Source organism: Pseudophryne corroboree, chromosome 2 (genome assembly GCF_028390025.1).
Source record: "Pseudophryne corroboree isolate aPseCor3 chromosome 2, aPseCor3.hap2, whole genome shotgun sequence".
Taxonomy (NCBI): domain Eukaryota; kingdom Metazoa; phylum Chordata; class Amphibia; order Anura; family Myobatrachidae; genus Pseudophryne; species Pseudophryne corroboree.
The window spans coordinates 459,888,364-459,907,518 of record NC_086445.1 but is presented as its reverse complement, the minus strand read 5'-3'; the positions used below and the strand labels follow the sequence as shown (position 1 = coordinate 459,907,518).

Here is a 19,155-nt window from a genome sequence, read left to right as displayed (position 1 = left end):
ACTGAGAGAACGCTGCACACGTCCTCTCCCTATCATCTCCAATGCACGAGTGAAAATGGCAGCGACGCGCGGCTCCTTATATAGACTACGAATCTCGCGAGAATACGACAGCGGGATGATGACGTTCAGGCGCGCTCGGATTAACCGAGCAAGGCGGGAGGATCCGAGTCTGCCTCGGACCCATGTAAAATGGGTGAAGTTCGGGGGTGTTCGGATTCTGAGGAACCGAACCCGCTCATCACTACTATTTATTTACTTTTACACGTAGAGAAGCAAGACACAGATTAAACTGATCTGTGCAGGCTTCTCCACCAGGCTAGCCTTTGCAATTTACAGTCTATTACATCCGGAAAATTGCATATTCTACATCGGCAACACCTTGATCGTGTGTTTTGCCGTGTAAGAATGGTTTTTGTGAGTTAATTCATGTTCTTGATGCCGGTTACATAGAAACATAGAAACATAGAATTTGATGGCAGATAAGAACCACTTGGCCCATCTAGTCTGCCGCTTTGTTTTTTACCATATTTTTTTTATCTCAAACTTTATGTGATCCCTATTTCTTTGTAAGAATATCCTTATGTCTATCCCATGCATGTTTAAATTGCTCTACTGTCTTAGCCTCTACCACCTCTGATGGGAGGCTATTCTACTTGTCCACTACCCTTTCTGTGAAGTAATTTTCCCTTAAATTTCCCCTGAACCTCCCCCCCCCCCACTCCAGTCTCAGTGCATGTCCTAGGGTCCTATTGCTTCATTTCATTTGGAGAATGTTTCCCTCCTGGACCTTGTTAAAACCGTTGATATATTTGAAAGTTTCTGTCATGTCCCCTCTTTCCCTTCTCTGCTCCAAACTATATAAATTGAGATTTTTTTAGCCTTTCTATGTATGTTTTGTGATGTAGGCCATGCACCATTTTCGTTGCCCTCCTTTGTACAGTCTCTAATGTATTAATATCCTTCTGAAGATGTGGCCTCAAGAATGGAACACAGTATTCTAGATGAGGCCGTACCAATGACCTATACGGTGGCATTATTACTTCTTTCTTTCTGTTGCTGATTCCTCTCCCAATGCAGCCAAGCATCTGACTTGCCTTCCTCATTGCTTTGTTACATTGCTTACCTGCCTTTAAGTCACCTGAAATAGTGACTCCTAGATCCCTTTCCTCCTCAGTAGTTTCCAGTATAGTGCCATTAATACTATATTTAGCCTTTGGATTTTTGAAACCCAAGTGCATGATTTTGCATTTTTTGGCATTAAACTGTAATTGCCACACTCTTGACCATTCATCTAGTCTACCTAGATCCTCAATCATTTGTATTATCCCTCCTGGTGTGTCTACCCTGTTGCATACCTTTGTATCATCTGCAAAGAGGCATACTTTCCCTTTGATACCATTTGCAATGTCACCAATAAAAATATTAAAAAGCACTGGTCCAGTACAGATCCCTGGGATACTCCACTGGTAACATTTCCCTCCTGTGAATGCACTCCATTTACCACAAATTTCTGTTTTCTATCCTGCAACCAAGATCTTATCCATTCAATAATCCTAGTATCCAATCCCAAACTTGAAAGATTATTTAGCAGTCTGCGATGTGGTACAGAGTCAAAAGCCTTACTAAAAAGTCTAGATAAGCTATATTTACGGCTCCACCTTTATCCACCACTTTAGTCACACAGTCAAAAAAGTCAATAAGATTTGTTTGACATGTGACATATGACAAGTTGAAACGTGTACGTTTCTAGCAAAAAACTTGCACATTTTTCAAACTCAGACCCTATTACATTCCGCCTTAAGAATTAAGTTGGAATAATCAATGAACAAGCTTAATCGGTATTGTATTTTTGTATACTTAACTAAAACTGTATGTTTTATATAGTAAACACTATCAATTTATGTAGGTTACGCTCTACATTTCAAAAGGTTTAGCAATTTCAAATGAAAGCAACATTTACTGTATCAAAGAAACAAACAAGGTAACTTAAATTTAACACATTTAGCTGTCAGAATTTATGTGTTTCGAAGGGAAAAAAACATTTGAAATCATGTTCACAGCTATTAGCCTGTGGCATATAGCTGACAAAATAACTGGTAATCAAGAGGTAGCAGTAAAATGCTTTGTAGAATTGGAAACACTCATCTACATAATTGGATAGGACATGAAATGCACATATTGTATCAAAAAGATGACTCCTTAGACATTTACACATCCTCTTATTGTTTCTTTAATGTTCAATCAACACTAAATTTTACATAATCATTCTGCATAAGAAAACAGGATTTTGGTAATTACCGATAAATCACTTTCTCCGATTACACAGACACTCGACGATGGTGTAGAACCAACCTCACCATCTTCTGTATGGATGAAACTTTTTCCGGAGGGGGTCATACCCTCTACAGCTCTGTGTCAAGAATCATCCCCAGGAACTGCAGCCTTTGCATTTGTCGCAGATGAGACTTTGTAAGTTTAGGATTCACCTATGTCGAATAAGGAGCCTGTGAGTCACTTTGATGTTCTGAAGCAACTGGCCCCTGGAATGTGCCTTCAGGAGAAGATTATCCAGATAAGGGACAATTGTAACCCCTTGTGTCCAAAGTAGAGCCATCATGATGGCCATGACCTTCGTGAGCACCCTGAGGCCTGAGGACAGGCCGAATGATAAAGCCTGGAATTGGAAGTTTCAGATTCAAATGGCGAATCTGAGAAACGCCTGAGGCCAAATGGGAATGTGCAGGTAAGTGTCATTGATGCTTGTTTTGTTCTGGTCTTGCTATAGCCAACTGAAGGGACTACATCTTGAATTTGAGTACTCTCAAGAAAGAATTAAGATCCTTCAAATTCAGAATTGGTCTGGCCAATCCGTCCAGCTTTGGCACGAGGAATAGGCTTGAGTAGAAGCACTGTTTCTGCTGATGTGTGGGGACTGAGACCAACAACCTTGCTGCCAGTTTGTCCATAGCTTCTTGCAGTGCGACAAGCCTGTCATCTGAAGCTGGCAAACCTGTGGTAAAGTACCAATGAGGTGGTTGAATTTGGAAATCTATTTTGTACCCCTGGGTGACGAGGTCCTGAACCCAGGCATCTGGATTGTATTCTGTCCACATGTCCCTGAAATCTCGTAGATAAGCTCCCACCCTGTGGTCCTCCAGGTGAGAGGGAAACCCATCATGCACTGGGCTTGTTGGTGGACTTACTGTCCTGGTGGGTGGAGAGCGCTACTCCTCTGGAATGGCCTCTGAACTTGGACGGTGCACGAAAGGACCGAAAAGAAGGTCCTATGTGTGACCTCCTAGAAGCTGGAGCAGCTGAGGTGAGATAAGTGGATTTACCTCCAGTAGCCTGGGAAATCCACTTTTACACCTCTGGATCAGTCCTGTAAAGGGCAATGCCCCTACCGCCCTTTTAGATTCCACATCCACCTGCCACTGATGCAGCTAAAGAGTTCTTTAGGCAGATATTGCAAAGGCAGAAATCGGACTGCCGAGGGTACAGACATCATTGGATGCTGCCCCCAGATAGGCGGCAGATTCACGGATGTGTTCAGCTACAGTGATCATTTTCTCAGCGGCGAGACCTCCATGCAAGCCTGTGGACAGCTGTTCTGCCCAGGCTTCGATAGCCTTGTAGACCCAACGCCCTACCTGCATAGGGCAGTGCAAAACACCTGCCGCTGAATAAATGGAGTTAAGGGTAGTTTTCTAATTTTCTTACGGTTCCTTTAAAGAGGTGGCCCCAGGAACTGGCTGAACTGTCTTTTTTGACAGACGAGACACTGAAGGATCCACTGTGGGAGGAGTCTCACATAATTTTCTGCTATCTGCAGGAAAAAGGTAGGATGATATAAACCTACAGGACACCTGAAATTTTTTATCCGGGTGTTCCCAGGCTGCATTTAGGGATGAATCCAGTTCCTCAGAAACGGGAAATGAGGCTGCCACTTTTTGCTTAATGCCAAATAAAGAAGGCATGCCCTGGTCAGGGTCCTCAACCTTTAACACTAGATGCACTGCAGCAATAAGCACCTTTATTCCCTGTGTAACATTTTCAGATTCCTCTGAAACCTGTTCCTTCCCTAAGTCGTGAGCAAACTCACCATCCTCTAGGGGGGGGCATGCCTTCTTCCTCAGAGTCCTCAGACTGTAATAATGAGGGCAAAGGTCTATTTTTTGAGACCTGGGGTCAGAGGCGGGCTGGCCTGGGGGGCAAGGTGCCATGTACCCCCTGGGCCACGCTACTGCCAAGGGTCATGGGCCGGCCGCCACATTCCACTATACCAGCAGTGGCAAACCCACAGCTCTCGAGCCGCATGCGGCTCTTTCTATCTCCGCATGTGGCTTGTAAGCTCCAGCAGCATCTCCCGCTGCCCTAGTCTGCAGCGCCATCCCGTGAGCCAATCAGAGCTCATGGACCGGCAGCCAATCAGAAGTCTTAGCTGCCAGTTCACAAACTCTGAGAGTGGAGACTGAGGAGCAGGAGGGGCGCATGCTGCACTCTCCTCCCCTCACAAGCAGCAGACTGAGCAGAGCAACAGCATGGCGGTGAGTAGCACTTGGGGGGACGTAGTGTGGGGACATGTCTTTCTTACACTGGGGGCATATCTGGCACTGGGGGATGTGTGTTTTTGGCATTGGGGGCATATCTGGCACTGGGAAGATGTGTAGCTAGCAGTGGGGGCATATCTGGCACTGGGGCATATTTGGCACTGGGAGCATATCTGGCACTGGGGGGACATGTGTATCTGGCACTGTGGGCATATATGGCACTGGGGGGACATGTGTATCTGGCACTGGGGGCATATCTGGCACTTGGGTGACATGTGTATCTTACACTGGGGGCATATCTGGCACTGGGGAAATGTGTATCTGGCAGTGGGGGCATATCTGGCACTGGGGAGATGTGTATCCGGCAGTGGGGGCATATCTGGCACTATGGAGACATATATGTATCGGCACTATGGAGGCATATATGTAGATGGCACTGTGGAGGAATATATGTATCTGGCACTTTGAAGGAATATATGTATCTGGCACTGTGGGGACATATATGTATCTGGCACTATGGGGGCATATATGTATTTGGCACTGTGGAGGCACCCATTTTTTGGTGTTTTTATATGTATGTGGCACTGTACAGGGGCTTTATTTGTATGTGGCACTGTACAACATGACTAAAAATGGGGTTATGACACAAGGTCATACTCCTACAAACAAGCAGCAGCGATAGGGTCCAGCGATAGGGTCCACCCTGCAGCTCCATCATATCAGACAGGCAGGGGCAGATGCTAGTCACACTTCTAGAAATATAAAGTGCCAGCTCCCGGTTGCAACCTCCTATATCCCCACTGTAGGGAGCACTCAGGTGTCCCCTAGTGGATGAAGTAGAAATAACTTACATATTTAATATAATATTAAGCCCAAAGGTGTGAAATTATTGCTGTAAAAAGAGTGCATCAACATGTTTATTTTGAATTGAACATTTCTTATCATATGTGCAATTAAAAAAACTAAATTAAAAAAGACACATAAATGGGTCCGCATGATGATATGTTTAAAGCACATTGATATATACTTTAAGCATATGATCATACAGCAGCCTCTTGGAAACATTATCACTGTCAACTTGTTGAAGATATAGTTTATGGTGTTTAGTTTAAAAGTGTTACCAGTACCAGCGCTCTGAGCTTGGACTGGTAGCAACAATTGTGTGGACAAATAATGTGTGAGACACTCCACAGAATCAGCTACCAGTACTCATATGGCTTATTTCCAATGAATTAGCCAGAATTATTCATTTTGTCTGCTTGTTACACATTTAACATATGTATCAAAATATACACTAAAATATATCATGTACTAAACAAAAAATAAATTCTAAAAGCATTTGTAGAAAATATACTGAATATATTTTGACATGGACTTCAAGACGATACTCATGATGCTATTTTGGTTTTAACAGATTGGCCAGATGGGCTGGCATCAGTTGCCCCATTCACAAGAAGCAGTAACTCTTTTGAAGCGCCTTCCCAGCTCTTTTCTAATTAGCTGATTTTAAACTCATGTAATTTTGTCTCTGAATGTGAGAGGTTTTTTTTCTTTCCTTTATAAGGTTGTTTAGTCCAAATGCTCTGTTTAGCTTGTTGGACTGCAGCTCCACCCTGCAGCATGATAGTAAAGAGAACCATATTCCCTTCAAATGCATATAGTAAATAATTTACTCTGCCATAGATCCATGCTGGAGGAAGAGAGACGCAGATGCACACTCTTAGCACTAAGAACACTGATAGTAAAAATAATTTAAATAACCCCTCACAATTAACATGAGTATAATTGAAGTTCTTAGCACACATTGTGAGGGTTTATTTAAATTATTTTTACTATCAGTGTTCTTAGTGCTAAGAGTGTGCATCTGCATCTCTCTTCCTCCAGCATAGTATTAGAAGCCTCAGCATGATAGCACCTCTTGATATCTTTAGTAATAGGATGTGCAGTCCAGGTCCCCCCTTTTTCTGCCATAGATCCATACCATAGCATTTCCCTACTAGGTGGCCCTTAGATTGGTGCACCCAAGAAAAGAAGATATTTCGAAATTAATCCGGTGTCTGCCTTTGGTTTCTTTGACTTGGAGACAAGCCGGATCCACTGGGATTGCCAGATTCTTTGTCTCCAAACCTTACTGCTACTCAACTTTCCTCTTGCCAGATTTTCAAGAGATTACCATGACACATTGGATTTATTTCCCTTTCCCCTGTCTGACATAGCTTATAACTTATTCACCATGCTCTATCACTGTACTTCATAGTGTCCTTGTCAGTAAGCAAAAATCTTGATGTTTTTTGTATGAATAAAAGCAAAACTTTGTCATCCGGTTTAAATGACTGGACTACTGCTATTCTATTACAACTTTCTTATTGCCTCCCTTGAGCTTTGGCATGGTTTCCAGCAAACATGCTCAGAAGGGAACTAGGAGGCCATATTGGTAGGTCTAGGACAGATTTTCCTACAGACCGGACAAAACCAGCAATATCTCTTGATTGCCACATAGAACTCCGGTCAGTAGAATCTATGTAAGGACAGATTACTGTTTTCTTCTCTACATAATGCCTCCCACATAAATGAGAATATGCATTTCTAGTACCAAAAGAATCACTAGCTAGTCTATATGTTCTCCCTGAAAGGTGTTAACAATAAGTCATTTTTAACTACATTCTATAATAAACTGTGTCCCTTGCAGGCTGGTAAGGGCTCACTACTTTTTTACCGCCAAATGCATTTGCTAAAGTAATATAATACAGCATGTCCCAAGCAAGATTACATAGGGGAAACTGTCCTAGTATCAAGTTACTTTCCTGATCTCTTACTCCATCCATGACCAGGGGCGTAGAGAGCCATTCCAGGCCCTGGTAAGGGGAGGGGTTGTGGCTTAAAAAGTGGGCATGAGGATGCCCGTTAATATTACATGATGAAAAAAAGAAAATACAACAAGCCCATATACCCTATGGGGGTGGGGGGAGGCATTTTAACACAGGGTGGGGGGAAGAGGCACAGTGGCTTTTCCACTATTTGTCCTCACATTTCTCAAGTTAGAGTCTTAGAAGGGCAGCTTGTTCAGACTAGTTTCAGCTTTCTTCACTTTCTCATGGAAGATTTTTTTGGAGAGTGTAAAGTCTTACCCTAAGATGTGGGGATACTGTGGTTTTGGCGCAATGGTTGGTTCTGTCATACACCTCAGTGATTCTGTGAATAAATCTAACTCAAATCTTAGAAAAACATACAGCGGCCAACTCAGGTCGCATTGTGCTGGAAAATAAGAGTCCAAACACTTTGTATCCTGCTCCACAGTGTCCTGAGACAACCAAACATGCAAGGTAAATCAGCCCAGCACCATACAAGCTGATTGCCTTAACCAATACATTCTGGCCTGGTTATATAATTTGCTGGCCCCTTTTCTGTCATGGTGATATAATGAAACCAATCGCCGTTTTCATTGTGGCACAACCTTTGACTCAAATGATTAGAACTTACACAGTCCTTCATAGCCTCAGATCTCCCCACAGTGATGGCCAGAACATGAAATGTTTGTGAACCACTATGCAGAACCTGCCCCTGCAGAACTCTGTTACATATAATATTGCATTACTGCTGTGCTCCTAATATGATATTAAGTTCAGATTTGTTATCTACATATGGTATTTATGTTGTGCAATTGAATATTTATCTTTGAATACTAGGTGTGGCTATTAAATAATGAGGCTGTACTTGTAAAAAACAAAACCATACTACATGAGTTAAAAGGGAGTAGGGCAACATTGACCTTGGACTATTCCAAAAAGATTTAGCAAATTCCACCCCTCTCGCACAGATAGTTTGCTGTCAGACAAGGTTTGAAGAAGTTGTGTTTTTCTCATGTGTCATAAAAAAGCTTGACACAAAAGTAGAGCAACACATTAACGTAAATTTGTAGTTAAATTGAACAAAACACCCACCAAATCTGTCTGTATGCTGACCAAGGACAGACTGTTTGTTTTGAGTTGCACAAAAGATTTAGTGATGGTTGATGAAGAACGTCTCAGAAGGCCTTGCACATCAAAAACAAACAAAAATGTGGATTTTTTTTTTTAAATTGTTCAAATTGACATTCGACTCAGCATCCAAATGATAGCAGAAATGGTAAACATCAACATCTTAATATGACAAAAGTTTGTGCTAAGATGGTTCCAAGGCTTCTCACTGCCAAAGAGAAAGAAAATCAGAAGTGAATTTGTACAGACATTTTGGAACAAATTCAAGCGGATTCACATTTTTTAGATAAAGTTATTTCCTGCGATGAAACATGGATCTTCCGGTACGTTCCTGAGATAAAATGCCAGTCCATGCACTGGAAAACACTATCATCACCAAGAATGATAAGCACATCAAAGCAAATCCAAATCTAAAGCATGTTGGTTTTTTTTATATCAGCGTTGGGATGGAGTCCGATATCACTGGAGATGCAGGATACCGGCCGATCTCAGATGTTTTTTTTAAAGGGTAGGTCACAAGGCATGGTTTTTATATAGATACATAAAATAAACTCAGGCGGCACTCCACAGTCTTTTTAAGAAAAAACAGCGTCTTTTATTCCAACGGTGTTTCGAAGTTAAACCCCCGTCTTCATGGACAAACGTACATACAAGGAACAAAACATCCAAACACATATATACCCTCCCCCAACTGAACAATTAAAAGTGGATCCATTTCACCTGCCTGCCGCCACCATCCGAGGCTCCACTGCGCACCTGCATAACGCGTCACGGGGGAAAAAAACCATCACCAGGCAATGACAGTCTGGTGAGGCGATGTGAGCGGTCTGGTTGCCTAGTAACCTAACCAGTACATATAGTTTTATCCAAATCACATTATAAAGCAAAGAACATCTCATATTATAATCACGATGCATTGTTAAATATCTCACTCACTATAGGAGATCCCCATAAACAAATAAACATACATTGTAAACACATATAAATACCAGCTAATAGTTTCCCTTTTACATAAGTACTGACAATATATATTTAAAGTCCAAATCGGCTAAAGATAATAATAATAATAATAATTTTATTTATATAGCGCTCTTTCTCCAATAGGACTCAAGGCGCTTAACAGATACATAGCATAATATAGTACAGAAAATAATGAAGTACATTTTCATAAAATACAGAAGCATGAAGATACTAAAAGGGACACTATGGAAATGCTTGAGTAAACAGGAAAGTCTTGAGTCTACTTTTGAAGAATTCTATTGTTGGGGCCTCTCGCACTGTGCGGGGAAGTGAGTCGGAGCCGCATGACTAAAAGCTCGACCCCCAGATAAATTATGGTAGATTCTAGGTACTGCTAAAAGTCCTTCATCTACAGATCGCAGTAATCGAGTAGGGCAGTATGGGGTCAGAAGCTGTTTCAGGTACCTTGGGCCCTGGTCATGTAATGCTTTGAAACTCAGTAAGCCAATCTTGAAGATGATTCGCCATTTTACAGGCAGCCAGTGAAGGGAGTAGAGGATGGGTGTTATGTGGCTAGAACGGGGCTGGTTGGTTAACAGTCTGGCAGCTGTGTTTTGCACCAGCTGTAAGCGTTGCAATTCTTTTGCTGGGAGACCAAGGTAGAGGGCATTACAGTAGTCTAATCGAGATGAAACAAATGCATGTATGACTTTTGACATATCATCTGAAGGAATTAAGTGCTTGATTCTGGCTATGTTCCTCAGGTGAAAGAATGAGGATTTGATTGTGGCTGATATCTGATGTTTAAGTGTCAAGCCACCATCCAGGACAACGCCAAGATTCCGCACACGATCACTGGTCTGTAATTCTGAATCCCCAAGTGTAATTCCAGTTGGTTGGCTATGCTGCAGTCTTGTCCTTTGATGTTGCGGTCGTATCATAAGGACCTCTGTTTTATCTGGGTTCAGTCGCAGCCAACTGGCGCTCATCCACTCCTGTAGCTCAGCTAGATAGCCATTTAGGGTTGCTATTGGGTTATCAGTGCCCGGAGCAAAGGACAAGTACAGTTGTGTATCATCTGCATAGCAGTGGTAGACCAGGCCTGATTATTTTGCCCAATGGGAGCATGTATACTGCAAAAAGCATGGGGGATAGTATAGAACCTTGTGGGACACCACATGGCAATGGCACTGGTGGTGATGAGTATAATCCAGACGATACTCTCTGTGACCTGCCTGTGAGAAATGATTTGAACCAGCTTAGGTCTGTGCCATCCAGACCATAGAAATGTATCAGTCGCTCAATCAGAAGCAGCCCATGGTCCACGGTATCAAATGCTGCCGAGAGATCCAGAAGGATTAATATTGAACAGTCACCTCTGTCTCTTGCCATCAGAAGATCATTTAACACACACACCAGGGCTGTTTCAGTGCTATGTCTTCTCCTGAATCCTGATTGAAATGGATCATATACACCTATCAAGATACACCTATAGAAAACATTGTAGCCCTACTGTCTCATTAAGACCTTTTGGAGCTACAGTGTCAAGTGAGAATATCCATCTACTCTCCTTCTGTAACAAAATGTTTGCTCTATTCCCACCCCTTAATGTTTGTGGTACATGATCTATTATAATTGCTCTAAGTGATGCTATTCCATGTCTGGCTATAGCACAATGTCTAGCTACCAGTTGGTCACTAGTGCCTGTAATAAGAGCTTGTTTAATAGCACTTCTGTGGAGGGCCACGCGTTCTCTAAATTGCCTTTGGGTTTTTCCCACATATGTTAGTTCACATGGGCATATATTTAAATAACATGTGTTGTAGTGCATGTCACAGTGTGCTTAATTTTAATCCTTTTTCCTGTTTGTGGATGGCCAACTGTCTGTCCCATTATTAGTGTGTTACACACCCTAGGCAACTATAGCAACCTGCTTTTTTCCTCAAAAATGTACTGTTTTCTTCTTTGTTAAATCAGTGATGTCCAATTTAACTATTTGATCACGTATATTTTTACCTCGGGTATAACTAGGTAATATTCTGCTATTATGCAGTGAGGGTAAATCCTGATCGGTATTTATTATTGGCCACCACTTCTTTACCTTCTTAGTGGCTATATCAGTGCCAACTGTATATTTGTTGACCCATGGAATACGTTTATTTTGTATCTCTTCAGTATTTCTCTTATGTTTACTGGGTAACAATGTATAGGGGTGTTTAAAACCCTTACTTTAGTTTTTTTCCAAGAGTCTCCTTTCGTACCACCTATCTACAAATTTTTCCATCATATTGTCCAAAGCCTCTGTTGTGGCTTCTGGGTCTGAAGTAATTCTTCTAACTTGCAGTAACTGCGAGTAAGGTAAGCCTCGTCTCAATGCCAGCGGGTGGAAACTATCATTTTGTAAGAGACAATTCCTATCTGTTTCTTTTACATATAGGGGTCATTCTGAGTTTATCGCTAGCTGCCGTTGTTCGCAGCGATCAGGCTAAGAATCTCCATTTCTGCGCATGCATATGCACCACAATGCGCACACATGATGTACGGTACAAAGGCTTTTGTGGTTGTGTACAGGTTCTAGCGACGTTTTCACTCGCACTGGCGGCCGCAAGAAGATTGACAGAAAAGGGGCGTTTCTGGGTGTCTACTGACCATTTTCTGGGAGTGCTTAGAAAAACACAGGTGTGCCAGGGAAAACGTAGGCGTGGCTGGACGAACGCTGGGCCGGTGTGTGACGTCAAAAGCCAACCCTCCCACGTTAGAATCAATGCACACAAACAGTAACTACAGGGCTGGTCTTGTTTTGCACAAAATGATTTTGCAGGCACTCTGCTGCACAAGCGTTCGCACTTCTGCAAAGCGAAAATACACTCCCCAGTGGGCGGCAACAATGCATTTGCACGGCTGCTAAAAACTGCTAGCGAGCGATCAACTCAGAATGACCACCATAGAGAGGAAGATAATTTACCTTCCCTCACTATAATATTGACCTCCAGTAAATGTACATTCTGATTATTTACTTGGTAAGTTAATTTAACTGGACTGCATGTAGGGTTATGATTTTCCAACATTGTGGGGAGTTCTTCTTGAGTTTTTGACCAAAATATTAGTAAATCATCTGTATAGCGGAGATATAATTTTACACCATCAATAAGAACAGGACCATCGTAAAATAACCTTCTCTCAATGGAGTACACATAGGCATACGATGGGGACACTGAGGACCCCATCGTACACCCTGTCCGCTGTAAGTAAAATTCTCCATTATATAAAAAATTATTTCTGTTCAATATCAGTGTTAACAGTTCCAAGAACAATTCAACTGGTGGACCATTATAATGCGGATTATCCGTAATCAAATTCCTTACAGCCTCCACACCTGCATCATGTGGGATGCAGGTGTAGAGGCTTGTGACGTCCAAACTGCATAAAGTAATCCCTTCTGGGAGTTCCCCCATGTCTCTCAAACAGATCAATAATGTAGTTGTATCTTTAAGATATGACGGAATCATCTGTATACTGTACATGGATTTAATATTGCATCCAGGTATACAGATATTGGACGGTACAATGATTCACAAGCTGAGACTATGGGACATCTCGGGGGGTCTCTTAATGCTTTATGTATCTTAGGGACCATGTAAAAGAGGGGTGCTTTGGGGAAATCCACTGTCAATGCTCTTAACAGTTCTGATGTTATAAAACCTGAATTCAATGCAATAGACAAAACAGAATCCAATTCACATTTAAACTTAACTGTTGGATCTCTAGACAACTTTTCATACACATTAGTGTCAGATAGTTGTCTAGAGCATTCAGCCTGATAGGCGGTTAAGTCCTGTATCACCATAGCCCAGTGGATTCCAAACTTTTTTGAATCACGGCGCCCTAGAATATCAGAATTTTTTTCACGGCACCCCTAGGCCAAAAATTTATTATTGAGAAATTTAGAGAGAAATATGACATTAAGTAGATCGCGTTTATATGTTATCCTTAGGGTCAGTTGTGTGGTGAGGGACAAGATTTGCTTCTGTTTGGCCACATATTTTATGACTGGCAGCCACCAGCACTAGTTTTGCCTATTATATTGACCATGAATAATTTGAATTGGTCCTGGACCACCAACACAGGGCACCCCTGCAAGGGTCCCGAGGCACCCCAGGGAGCCATGGCACACAGTTTGGGAACCTCTGCCATAGCCCCTCCCTTATCAGCATTATGTATTATAATGTCAGTTCTTTCAGTTAAAGATTTAAGTGCTGATTTTTCATCAAGGGATAAATTATTATTATACTGGAAATGTCCCTTTGTGTTTTCATGATCCATCAATCTAGAAAATGTTTTGATAGATGAATTATACGTTACCAGGGTAAATTTTGATCTAGGCGCAGTCTTCTTTACCTGTGGTGGAATTTCCAAGTTCATAGTTTTATCCATAGTTGTATTTTTCCCAAAATGTTCTTTGATACATAGGAGCCTGAGTTTATTTCATATATTGGACTATCCAGAGTCTAGGAAGACTAGGATATATATTGTGCAATATACAGAGTGTCGGGCTATCTGTTCTCTCTCTCTCTCTCTCTCTCTCTCTCTCTATATATATATATATATATATCTATCCGCTCATCTCTAATATATACATGTATATATATTTATATATATATATATGTACATATATATATATATATACATGCACCGTATATATACAGACACACACACAAACATATATACATTTTCTTTTCTTTACAAAGAAGCAAGTTCAGCTTTTCACTATACAATAAAAATCCAGAACAATATTTTACTGAGCCCTATATAAACTTTCACCTTGTCTGGTTTAAGCTGCGCTGACAGCTATACTGACAGGTCCAACCAGCCATCACTATGAAGAGGACACATTGACAGTTGGCAAAGAACTATAATTTTTTGGACTCTAAAATAGATATTTCCATGGTTTGTTAAAATCTTTTTTTAAAGCAATGCTATACATTTACACTGTACTTACAGTGATGACAGCATGATGTAATCACATTAATAACTGAAATTCATTCCGAACTAGTCATAAATAAAATGACACTCTATTTAAATAAGCACCTACTTTTCTATTTATATATGTAGATGGACGGATAGAGATTTTTTTCTCTTTGTAAAAACAAAAATGCTATTTCTCTACACTTAATATTATATATTTAAAAGTAATTAAATAAACTTGCTCAGAATGGAGGGTATTATGCAGGATGTTGAAATTGTTTATATTATGCTTATGACTACAATTGGGAAATGGATTGTATCAATAACTTCCTCTATGGCCACCCCATGTCTTTCCACAGCATACGTGTTTGAGATATCAGCTTTACAATAAACTACGAGCTTACGCTCTCGTATTTCATGAAGCACAGGTGCAACACAATTTTATGGTGATATGGTTAATATTGAAGGCTGAAAACTATATGCCAATTGGACATGAAACCATACGTTAACGCTATACATTTATGGGTAAAGCATAACAGTATGTACTGTAGTACTGTATACACTTCAGTTATTCACTAGAATCCCACTCAAAAATGCTGAGTCCAAGCCATCATGTGGTGTTATTATTATTATTATTATTATTATTATTATAATAATAATAATAATAATAATTATTATTATTATTATTATTATTATTACTACTACTACCATTTATTTATACATATATTCTGCAGTGGGTTACAGTGAGATTATTTGGCCATTGACATCAGTCCCTGCCCCTGGGGAGCTTACAATATATTCCTTACACACACACACACACTTACACACTAGGGTTAATTTTGATGGGAGACAATTAACCTACCAGTATATTTTTGGATTGTGGGAGGAACCTGGAGCACCCGAAGAACGCAAATCCGTGGAGTATGTACAAACTCCACACTGAAATTATTATTATTATTATTATTATTATCCTTTATTTATATGGCGCCACAAGGGTTCCGCAGCGCCCAATTACAGAGTACATATGCACATAATCAAAACAGGAAAACAGTGACTTACAGTTGAAGAAAATATAGGACAAGTACAGGGTAACTAAGCACAACTACACCAGTAAATGACATAGAGATAAGTTCCAGGTGGCCAAAAAACTGCGGGATTTGGGCAGTTGAGGATTATTAAAGTAATAAGGCCATGGTTGGAATAGAACCCATGCCCTCAGTGCTATGAGGCACTAATGCTAACCATTACACCATCCATATTGCAATAAATGTGTGTAATACTGTATGTGGGACTATGTGGTAGTGGGCCTGACCTCAGGGAGTTACTTTTTTAATGACTCCTTGATATGAATCTACTGAGAAGGGAGGGTCAGTTGATAATATGCATTATATTAATAGTAAACTAAAAATGTGATGAAAGAGAATTTGTAAGGATCATTTTCTCATTACATAATTACAAATACAGAAAGACGTAATTACATAATAGATATTCCATTCAAACTTAGGGGGACATGTACTAAGCAGTGATAAAAGTGGAGAAGCGAGCCAGTAGAGAAGTTGCCCATGGCAACCAATCAGCGTTGACTAAATATTTATAATTTGCATACTATAAAATTATACAGAGCAGCTGATTGGTTGCTATGGGCAACTTCTCCACAGGCTCACTTCTCCACTTGTATCACTGCTTAGTACATGTCCCCCATAGTTTGCAGATAGTTGAAAACCATTCACACTATGATTTGCACTTGCCGTCCAAAATACACAGTCAATGCTTTCTAGCATCACATTTGTTTTATGTGAAATTTCTCAAGCACTTATTCTTATGTAGACAATGCTGATCCCTCTAATACTCTTCAAAATGTCCTGTGCTTGAGTAAATCTAGCTTTACTGACGTAATACTGTACTGCACAGTTCTAAAATATTTCACCACTGTAAATCATAGTTTCATTGATGATGAATTTTCCAGCTGGAAAGTCACCCATGCTTGCCAATGTGGAGATATATGCGTTTGATCATCACATGACAGCAGGGCAAGGCAAGTACTGTAAGTTAAAGTAAAACACAACTACTCATATATACTCAAACAATCCAGAAAAATGAAATTATATAAATAAAAACTATAATTGGCATTGGATATTCCAATGAATAAATGCAATGAGAGGGCTGCTCCTAGCTGAGGTAAATTCTGTGTTTACCTTTGTACTAGAGAAATAGCAGACACTGCATTGCTTCTCAATGAAAAATATAATTATTTATTATTATTACCAGTTATTTATATAGAGCAAACATATTCCGCAGCGCTTTACAGAGAAAAATTGCCCATTCACATCAGTCCCTGCCCCAGTGGAGCTTACAATCTAAATTCCCTACCACACGTACACGCACACACATTCACTCTATGGTTAATTTTGTTGGGAGCCAATTAACCTACCAGTATATATTTTTGGATTGTGGGAGGAAACCCACACAAGTACGGGAGAATATACAAACTCCACACAGTTAGGGCCATGGTGGGAATCGAACCCATGAGCTCAGTGCTGTGAGGCAGTAATGCTAACCATTACACCATCTGTACATATAAGTCAGATAAATACTGCAATAATTAAAAGAAAATGTATTTTAAATCTGAGTCGCACTACAGGTGTCCCAATTGTCTGTGATTAGAGGTGCAGTGCAGAATTGGACGGATGGCCTGTGAATTTTAGTGTCGTTCCTTGGTAGTAATGGGTGTGGATGGACTCAGATGGAGAAACTTCAACTGCCATAGGGCTGATGTAAGTTTCCATGGTGCGTCTGATGGTGCCTCTAAAGACGCACAGTGATTAAAATGAAGTCGATACTCTGAAAGTGGGTGTCTCAGTTTGAGCTCAACAGCTAACATATGGCGTCATATAGCATGGAAGAGGAAACAGTCTCTCTCTATCACAATAACAGGAATCTGCTCATAGCAAAATGAAAGCCTTGTTTACGTATTGTCGTACTGTAGCATTACTTTATTCTGTCACTGCTGTAGCAGTTATGCAGTAAAAAATTCCACCCTTGTCTAGGTCGAGTGTTACCATGTGACAGTACTCTAAGCTAGACTATACATAAACAAATGGCAATTAATTCATTTGAACCATTTTGGTTGCATTTAATAGCTGAAAGAGCACATTTGGTTGCATTTAATAGCTGAAAGAGAACATTAACTAACAACATTGATCACACAAAGTGGTGGAAAATACAAAAATAAATAAAAATACTTCTTTTTTTCCCCCAAATATATTTTATTGAGGTACATGAATAAACCAAAGTGAGCAATACAAGTAATAGGTACAGAGCCTAGTATACAATGTTAAGAATATATGAGCGAGGAAATATAGAGCGGCCGCTGTATAATCCCAATTAAACCTCACATTTTCCATTTTCAAATATAAAACATATGGACTAGAAAGAAATGACCAGTATGTCGTGCGATAGAATGATAGGAATAGGTGTAGAAGTGAAGATACCCCTCTACAAAACCATGACAGGTCCAATAGTATTGCAAGCTATATTTATATCAAGGTGTCCTTCAACATGGAGGACACATAACCTAAAGAAAGAGAAAATAAAAATAAAAGCATATAATAAAAATAATAAATTTAACTAAAACATTGTCCGCCAAAACCAGGGGGTCCTCAACCCATCCATGAAAAGAACATCAGGGCAGAGAAAGAAAGAGAAGGAAAAGGATATGAGTACTGGAGATCAAAAAGAAATTAGAGAAAGAATTATGTGAGATGGGGGGGAGGTGGAGTAAGAGAGAGAGAGAGAGATCGATAATTGGTCCAGAGAGTAGAGGGAGAGCACTCATCGTACCTAGTTATGGAAGAGAAATAGGGGGTCTATGGTCTAAAAGTTGGTGGCAGTACCATGTACTGTGGTGAAAGCTTTGTTGAATGGCTCGTTTAGTGGGCGTGGGTAGTGTGTGAATATACTTACCCCAGCAGAGGAATAATGCAGGGGTAAGAGTCTCTTTATCAAGGGAGGTTTCCAACCAGTCCATAGTTAAAAGGAAGAGCAGTCTGGAGGTGGCCATGGGTAGAGAGGGGGGAGTAGTGTGAATCCACTACTGGAGAATAGCTTTTCTTCCCACAGCTGATAAAAGGGTCACTAATTTCTATATCGGTGGAGGGTATGGTTGGCTGGTCAAGGAGGTAACCAAAAAGAGCCCAAGAGGCGGTGCAGTGAAAATCAATACCTAATGAGGAGGAGCTGTATGCTTGCAGTTCACCCCAAAATGTTTGTATGTGAGGGCAGTGCCAAAAGCAGTGCATGATGTCGGCTACTGGTGCGGAGCATTTAACACATGCTGCAGACTCCGAGAGGCCCATCAGGTGACTTTGTTTTGGGGAGTTGTAAGCCCTATGTAAGATTTTATATGACATTTCCTGATAGACACTCGCAGGAATAAGCCTCAAAGATGTGTTAAAGCAGTCTAATACTGCTTCCGGGGATAAAGAAGGAATTTGGGACGACCATTTTGTAAGTTGTAGAAGATCAGAAGAGGGGATGATGTCTGTGCGTATTCGAGAGTATATAGTTGATATAGAGTATGTGCCGGAGTGTAGGAGCGTATCAAGGGGATTGAGAAAATCCTTAGCATCAAGTCGTGTCAGGACTGAACGTATATAATGAGAGGCCTGAAAATAATAAAAGTCATGATTAGGGTTAATGTTATA

General features: G+C 40.6%; 1 protein-coding gene across 1 annotated transcript in view; it reads right to left on the bottom strand.

Moving 5' to 3' along the window:
- Window positions 1-19,155, bottom strand: part of GALNT17 (polypeptide N-acetylgalactosaminyltransferase 17) — a 673,198-nt gene that overhangs the window by 399,940 nt on the left and 254,103 nt on the right. The gene's annotated exons all lie outside the window — the stretch shown is intronic.